Genomic DNA, 9155 nt, shown 5'->3' with positions numbered 1-9155 from the left:
ATTTGCTGGGAAGTGGCGGTGCGGTCCCCTACGGCACTGTGTAGGATCCTACGGTCTTGGCGTGCATCCGTGCGTCGCTGCGGTCCGGTCCCAGGTCGACGGGCACGTGCACCTTCCGCCGACCACTGGCGACAACATCGATGTACTGTGGAGACCTCACGCCCCACGTGTTGAGCAATTCGGCGGTACGTCCACCCGGCCTCCCGCATGCCCACTATACGCCCTCGCTCAAAGTCCGCCAACTGCACATACGGTTCACGTCCACGCTGTCGCGGCATGCTACCAGTGTTAAAGACTGCGATGGAGCTCCGTATGCCACGGCAAACTGGCTGACACTGACGGCGGCGGTGCACAAATGCTGCGCAGCTAGCGCCATTCGACGGCCAACACCGCGGTTCCTGGTGTGTCCGCTGTGCCGTGCGTGTGATCATTGCTTGTACAGCCCTCTCGCGGTGTCCGGAGCAAGTATGGTGGGTCTGACACACCGGTGTCAATGTGTTCTTTTTTCCATATCCAGGAGTGTAATTTTCTTCCGGACATTAGGGAACGTCTGAGACTGAGCCATATCAATCCCAGCCGGGGAATGGTTCACTTTCTGACAGGTCACGGCCCTTACCCTACGCACTTACATCGCGTAGGCCGCATCCAGAGTGCTGTTTTTACATGTGGGAACATGGATCCCCAGAAGACATACTTTTTCACTGTCACCGATACAGAGCAGCACGCCAGACATAAGCGCAGTATGACAATGATGTGATGTGATACGTGGAATGAGAGACAAACATGAGTGGGCGATAATAAATAAAATCGCTGATGATATCTCAAGGACATTACACGACGAATATAGGTAGATACGGCCGTATAACAGAACGCTACAACACACGCGAAGCACATAGAACAGCAGTTCCAGTTCGTACACCAACACAGACAGTAGTACCGAAAGACACACTCACTCAAACAGCGAACACTTTCACCAAGGCATACTGCAGACAACCTTGCACAACATCGAGAATAATTAAACTGTATTAGAATAAACAGTGTAATGTAATCAACCCTGTAACCCTATTCTGGCTTAAATATAAACAGCAGACATAGCTACCCTGCGGTCATTATACCGCTGTTATGATGTCTTACTTGTAACTGAACACTTAGTAAATAAATAACATAATAGGAAAAATTCAAGACAAATTATGTAGGAACTGAAGGTTAATTAATAACCCAAAGGAATAACATACTTTACACTCACACACCACTGCGCTTTCCACAACGTACCTAATAGTTATAGTGTTTTTGTAAATAGTGTTTAGAAATATTAATCGGTAAATTAAACGGTAGCGAACCGGGACTGCAAAGCTCGAAGTAGTTCCGAAGCTTTCAGACCAGGGTGACTCAGATAGGGTAACATTTCTCTCTCTCTCTTTCTGTCCAAGTCTTTCCTATCATCTGTCATCATATCTTCTTTAAATATGAATACTTCTGTGTTTTCCTTTCAACTGCTAAGCTACTTTTAATTTATATTACTTCTATTGTAATTGCTGAAAACAATAATTGCTGTATGTATTATGGAATATGTTTCGTAATCTACATGAAAATCTGTAAAATTACGATATGTTATAAAATGTAAGGCAACAGGTCCGCCGGGCGCGGTGGCCATGCGGTTCTAGGCGCTTCAGTGCGGAACTGCGGGACTGCTACGGTCGCAGGTTCGAATCCTGCCTCGGGCATGGATGTGTGTGATGTCCTTAGATTAGATAGGTTTACGTAGTTATAAGTTCTAGGAGACTGATGACCTAAGATGTTGAGTCCCATAGTGCTCAGAGCCATTTTTGCAACAGGTCTCCAAATAAATTAAAAAACTTCGAATGTCCTTCATGGTGCTGCTGTTTCAGTAGGCAGGAGTGTCCAATGCCATCTCTCTCATTTGTGTAAAAAGCCTTCTTAGAACAAGCGTGCTGTAATAGAGAGTGTAGTTGTGGTTATGTCTTGCTGACGCCGAACAGCTCGAAATAAGCGGCTTGCTACAATAGGACGGTCGTTAAGGCTGTGTCGTGCATTTAAACTGTCGCCGCAACTCGCCAGGGCACAGCAGCACGGCTCGCAGGAGCAGAGCAGGAGCCAGTTAAGACCGCCGATGAATGCCACCAGAAGGGCGGTGTCCCGGCCGCCACATGTCGCCGCCCGTTGACCGCGGCGCGCCTGAATGATTGATGACGCGCCACCTGCCAGCGCACGCGCCGCCCACTTGCGTGTCGCCAACACCTAACGCCCCCACCTCCCGTTAACATGGCACGCACTTGTTGATTTCTTACACTCACTGCCAAAAAGATAAGCGTCAAAAATGGTTCAAATGGCTCTGAGCACTATGGAACTTAACTTCTGAGGTCATCAGTCCCCTAGAACTTACAAGGAGACGGCACGACCGTGGTGTCGGGGATTTGTCCGAAATTTTGTGTGGTGAAGGAGGACCCCTAACACCTCACGTGGTTAAAATATTAGGACGCACTACTCGGAAAATCCCGGGAAAATCGATCCAAAGTTTCTTAGGTGCCATATAAGTATAAAATGTTAGCGCATTCCGAGGCGCCGACTGGCCTACGGGAATAGCAAGCGTCTTCAATTTCATAGAGTACTGGTAACTGTGAACTCTAAAATACGTTTTATTCTCTACGTTTACTGTGGCCTGTTGGAAGCATCTGCATTTCTTCCGTTTGGTTTTGTTTAGCGTCTGGTTGACAGAACACTCGTAGCAGCAGATCTTCTCTCGGGAACTACTCGTAACACTAGTAAACCATGGAAGCTTTCAACGGCTAAATCATAATCGGAGGTGCGCAGGTTGAAGCTGTTGAGAAGGGCTGTCCTGTCTGCGGTGGTGAGGATAGTCGTAGCATATCGCTTCCAGCAGGAACACTGCCCAGGTCCTTAGAGCTGAAAATCAAAATTCAGAGGAAGCGTGAAATTTATGGGCAATTGTCGGTGGACTCACTCGTATGTAAGTATAAGGGAAGGCTGTCGAAAGACGAATACAGGGCTAAACTACAGGCAATTAGGCGAGAAGACCTTATGAAGATTAAAAAGCAAGTCGATGAAGAACTGCGCTCAGCATTGGAAAGAAGGAAGCAACCGCTCGCAGCGCGAATGTTTAGAACAAGGCACAAGAAACCTGAACTGCAAATTGGAGGCTGTATTTGTCACGAAATGGAGAGTCTGAAACAAAAATGGCGGAAGTTTAAAAACGACGTAGCATTGGCAAATGAAGAACGTGTCGAAAACGTAAGGAAGTGTTTAGAAGAAAAGGCAGTAATTTCATAAGTGTTTTTGCTTTTACAAACTGCTCTCAAATTCAGCGGAGTTGTTGGTTCTTTAGTGACTGGCAGTTTTATGCCCCGACTGATGGTGTGTGAAGCGTCAAATCTGAACATTCTGAAAAAATAAACTCATTTCTTCTGTAGTGTTTTAATGCTCTAATCATAACAGTATTATTCTCAAAAAAAAAAAAAATGATTGGTGCTCGGACTTACGCCAGAGGTCTCGGGTTCGATTCCTCCTGCGGCACTTTTTTTTCCTTCTGTTTCATTTTCTTTTGTTACTTCACCAATTATTCAGAAAGTTTCCCAGACCTACATTTTTAACAAATTAGTTACATTATTGAATAAAAATTATTTTCTTTTTGTCCAACAACACAATTCATGGCGGTGGCTTTTTCATTTTTCATTGTAAAGTATATGAGGAGGAACATTGGGTTTTTAATCAGAATAACAAAGTCGATTGGGAAACATTCAATTTTTATACATATAATAATTATAAACAAGAACCGCAGTGGTAATTATCGTAAAAACAAACAAAGCAATAGTTTTTGCGACATCTTCCGCAACATATGAAAAGGGATTTTTTACAATCACAGGGTGTTTGCAATAAATCTGTACAAAAACATGCCCCATTAACATTTACGAAAATGTTTTGAGTTTCTGATCATTTTGAGGCAAACCAGGAATATTGAATCATGTATCGGAATATTTGTGACGATAATTGATGGTGAATTATAGAATGAATTTTTATATAATCTTCCAGGGAATTAATTTCACGCCGGCCGCGGTGGTCTAGCGTTTCTAGGCGCGCAGTCCGGAACCGCGCGACTGCTACGGTCGCAGGTTCGAATCCTGCCGCGGGCATGGATGTGTGTGATGTCCTTAGTTTAGTTAGGTTTAAGTAGTTCTAAGTTCTAGGAGACTGATGACCACAGCTGTTAAGACCCATAGTGCTCAGAACCATTTGAACCATTTGAATTAATTTCACGATTCTCCTGTAACAATGCTCTGCAATTTTGCAAGCAACAGAAGAAAAAAATGTGGTGGAAGAGGAATCGAACCCGAGACCTCTGGCATAAGGGTCCGAACGCTAACCGTGTAGGCCAAACGGCGGCTCGGCACTGAACTAACATTTTATACTCATACGGCACCTAAGAAACTTTGGATCGATTTTTCTAGGGATTTTCCGAGTAGTGCGTCCTAATATTTTAACCACGTGAGGTGTTGGGGGTCCTCTTTCACCACACAAAATTGCGGACAAATCCCCTTCCCCACGGTCGCGCCGTCTCCGTGTTAGAACTACTTAAACCTAACTAACCTAAGGACATCACACACATCCATGCCCGAGGCAGGATTCGAACCTGCGACCGTAGAGGTCACGCGGCTCCAGGCTATAGCGCCTAGAACCTCTCGGCCACTCCGGCCGGTAGATAAGTGTCAATCAAGTAAGTATTTCCAGAGCAATAAATTGGTAGGAGCTATATACAACGAGTAAATACCAATCACAAGACACATGGCATACGACTTTGTATAAAATATGTAATTAGAAATCATCAAAATAATAACAAAACTGCAGGATACTGTTATAGTAACACAACAGTTCGACAGAGTTCAAGTTACCACCGTGTTATTAAAAATTGCTTGCCTATAGTCAGTGCGACGAAGAAAGTGTACTTTACGAGGCTGCTTCACGCGTCTGCTACGACCTGTTACGTAAAGCGCTTTTGTTTACGTTTCTAGAAATGAGAAAGAAAGATTGGGTATAACGTCCCGTAGAGATCGAGGTTATTAACGCGCAAGGGTAGCCGAAAGCGCTAACGCGCTGCTTCCTGGACTCGGGTAGGCGCGCCGGCACCGGATCGAATCCGCCCGGCGGATTAACGACGGCGGCCGGTGTGCCGGCCAGCCTGGGTGTGGTTTTTAGGCGGTTTTCCACATCCTCCTATGTGAATACCGGGCTGGTCCCCACGTCCCGCCTTAGTTACACGACTCGCAGACATTTGCAACACATTCACACTATTTCACGATTTACACTAGATGCAGACAGCTGGGATACACTACTCCCGTCCCGAGGGGTATGGGGTGGCGGCAGGAAGGGCATCTGGCCACCCCTTCAAATTAACCATGCCAGTTCCGTACTTAACCCTGCCGACCCTGCACACAATGCGGGATAAAGGCAGTAGCAAAAGAAAGAAAGAAAGAGATCGAGGTCATTAGAGACGGAGGACAAGCTCGGATTGTGTCGAGGATGGAGAAGGAAATCGGCCGGGGGGCCATCCTGGCATTTGCGTGAAGTGATTTAGGGAAATCATGGTAAACCTAATTCAGGATGGCCAGACGCGGGTTTAAACCGTGGTCCTCCCGAACGCGAGTCTAGTGTACTAACCACTGCACCACATCGCTCGGTTTTACGTTTCTGTAGCAACATCTCGGGTTGCTACAGTGTTAAGCAGCTATGCGTTGTTTTCAGGCAGTGTTGCGGCAACCGTTTGCGCATCGCTGACGAAAGCTGCTAGTTATAAATGGATCTTCTCTCGCCATACGTATTACAGGTATTTGGTTATGTTCTTAATGGATGCCTGAGAAGAAGTACGCAGCGAGGTGGAGCAAAAACCAATACACTGGACTCATTTTTGTGAGGAGTGGATCTCAAATCTTAGTTCAGCCATTAAGATGCAGGTCCCCAATAGTTTCACTAAGGAAAATGTTGGAGTGGTTCCTCTAGAAAAAATGCACACCTGACAAAAACCCAGAACAGGACGAAGAAACGAAATGAAAATTCATAGTAATGATGGAAGCTTAAGAAATGGATTAAAATTTGTGTCACAGCCGGGACTTCCACCCGGAGCTCTTTACTTACTAGACATGAATGCCAGCCATGACACCACCGCAGCACTATAGCTAACATTACTGCATGGACTGCCCAAGTCCAATGCCCTTCCCAACTCAAACTTCAATTCACATCTTCAGCTTATTTTCCCCTTCCTAGATCGTCACTGTTGCTGAGGCTCTCAGGCTTTGGAATAACACCCTAGCATTGGATGGAATGAGGAAATCCTATACCTCACGTGTAGGTGATCTGTAGATTTACAATTAAATTTTTCTAGAGATATTTGAGTCTGATCTCTATCTACAGTATTGATGGAAGCTGACGAAATGATTTAAAATATCACCGCAGTACTATAGCTAACACTGCCGCACGGACTACTTAAGTCCAATGCAATCCCCAACACTAACTTCAATTCACATCTGCAGCTTACATTCCCCTTCTTAGATCGTCACTATTGCTGAGGCTCTCCTAGCAATTCATGGGTTGAGAGGATATGTGATATTACTTCAGTGACCTCGATGTCGAGTTAATTTACAAAGAACTTGGCAGTATGAGCCTACTTATCATCATGACGTTGCACCCACTTCTTGCTGCATGTGCTGATGCATTTGGGAAGAGTGCCATACAAGCGTTGTATCTGCTCCTGAGGCAAGCTGATCATGTTGCAAAATGCCACAGTGATACTGTCGCAAGAAAGGTAACACACGAGGACGCAGAATGTTTCCGAAGCACCGTTGTGTCATTGGAATTCCCTCAGTCGTACCCGATTTCTCTCCACACCATGACCCGAGGAACAACACTGCCATGCCTCTCCCAAACGCTGGAAAGATGGGACCTCTCCCCAAGTCTCCGCTGGAGTCGAAGACTACGGCAGTGCATAACTGTGATACGTCGCTAAACACAATGCGACCCCATTCATCAGCATTCCATGCTTCCTGGTCACGGCTGTAGTCCAGTTGCTGCCACTTCTGTCGTGGTGTTAACGGCAGCCTACATATGGGACGGTAATTCCCTAGTCCGACTGCTGCTAGTCACCCATCAATGATCAATGGAGTGAGAAGACACAGAATGTCGCAGGGACTCCACTACACGTTCTCGGCTAGTAGGCCCAGATATAAGCGAGTGTGCTTTATGCTCAATATGGTGACCCTCCCACGTGGTGGTCAGTCGTGGTGGACTGAAACCTTGACAGCGAATGTGCCTGCCCTCACATTCCCATGCAGTCTAGCATCGGGCCCCTGTCATATCCGGAACTCCCCACTGCACGATCTGGCCACCTATCCCAATGGAGACCCGTGTCTCTCACGAGTACGTGGCATCTCTGTCTCCTTCACAATGATCACTCAACATCTGAAATTGGTCAATCGTGATGGCGTGGCACTGGCTGAGATCCTACGAGTGCGCTCTCCAAGAGGCAAGTTATATGACGTGTTACACTACTGGTCGGAGAAGGAAACATTCATCGGTGAATCCGGTTCGCTTCTCGACTCTGCTGCAATTACAAATCAGTCTTAATAAGGACTTTCAACATCGTTTTTATCTACATGTCAAGGTGAAAATACCCACTACAATAGCATGATAATGCCAGTTAGCCCGCATCTCGTGGTCGTGCGGTAGCGTTCTCGCTTCCCACGCCCGGGTTCCCGGGTTCGATTCCCGGCGGGGTCAGGGATTTTCTCTGCCTCGTGATGGCTGGGTGTTGTGTGCTGTCCTTAGGTTAGTTAGGTTTAAGTAGTTCTAAGTTCTAGGGGACTTATGACCACAGCAGTTGAGTCCCATAGTGCTCAGAGCCATTTGAACCATTTGATAATGCCAGTTAGTATTCTAACAGAATTTACAAAGATTTAGTGATCTGGCCAGACGACTGGTAAACGTACACCACTAAAGGCGAATGCATCACCTACTACTTTCTGCTTGTGTTCATTCGATAGACTTGTATTTCCTAACCTTTCTCTTTTTTAACTGATTTTAATTGGCTTTTAGGACATGCCCAGACAGCCAACTCAACAGTGGAATGTTGTTTCTGACCATACGATCGTAAGGAGAACACAGCGCCCAATCCTCGAGGGGAGAAAATCTATACTTGTCCGGAATCTAACCAAGGCCCCTTTGGTTAGAAATTCGCCACGCTGATCGCGCAGCTACCACGACGAATCTAACTCATCCTGTCCACTATATATCCAAAGATGTTTCCTAATGTCTTCATTTGTGACTAGGCAGTTTTGCATCTTTTGGGAATACTTAAAAATTTTAACATTACTTTGAAGAGACGGTGATTAACAGCTTGTAAAATTTGTTGAAAAATAATGGTTGGCTGATTTGGGGGAGGGGCAAAACAGTGAGTTAATCGGTCCCTTAGGATTAGGGAAGGATTGGGAAGGAAGTCGGCCCTGCCCTTTGAAAAGAACTATCCAGACATTTGCCTGAACTGATTTTGGGAAATAATGGGAAACCTAAATCAGGATGGCAGTACGCGGGTTTGAAACGTCGTCCTCCCGAATGCGAGTCCAGTGTGCTAACCGGTGCGCTACCTCGCTCGATAATATTTGCACACAGCTGTATTACTCTGTTTTTATTACACATCCAGCACCAGCCGGTAACAGACCATCTTCGGGTGTCTGGAACCAACGAAAAATCAAAATTTTATGAATGTTGAGCACTATATTTACAATTTTCTTGCATAATTCTCGGGTTTTCAGCTGGGTGGCGTCGTCTGAAAGGCGCGATATTTCGGGAAGCCGATTTATTGTCATCTTCAGGCGTTCATGAAGAAGTCGAGTTGCCAAAATATCGCGCCTTTTAGACAACACCATCCGGCTGAACACACGAGAACTACTCAAGATTTTCCTACTCTGAAAAAAGTCACACATATTTACAATTATTTTCGTAATGACTCGTTGTGTCTTATTTTGTTTTTTCGTTGGATGTAGATACCTGAAGATGGTATGTTAGTGACTGAAACTATTGTACGGTAAAAACTGAGTAATTGCCTGTAGGTGTGTGCAACCATGACTTTTCAA

This window comes from Schistocerca nitens, chromosome 7 (assembly GCF_023898315.1).
Source record: "Schistocerca nitens isolate TAMUIC-IGC-003100 chromosome 7, iqSchNite1.1, whole genome shotgun sequence".
Classification (NCBI taxonomy): Eukaryota; Metazoa; Arthropoda; class Insecta; order Orthoptera; family Acrididae; genus Schistocerca; species Schistocerca nitens.
This window is presented reverse-complemented; position numbering follows the sequence as displayed.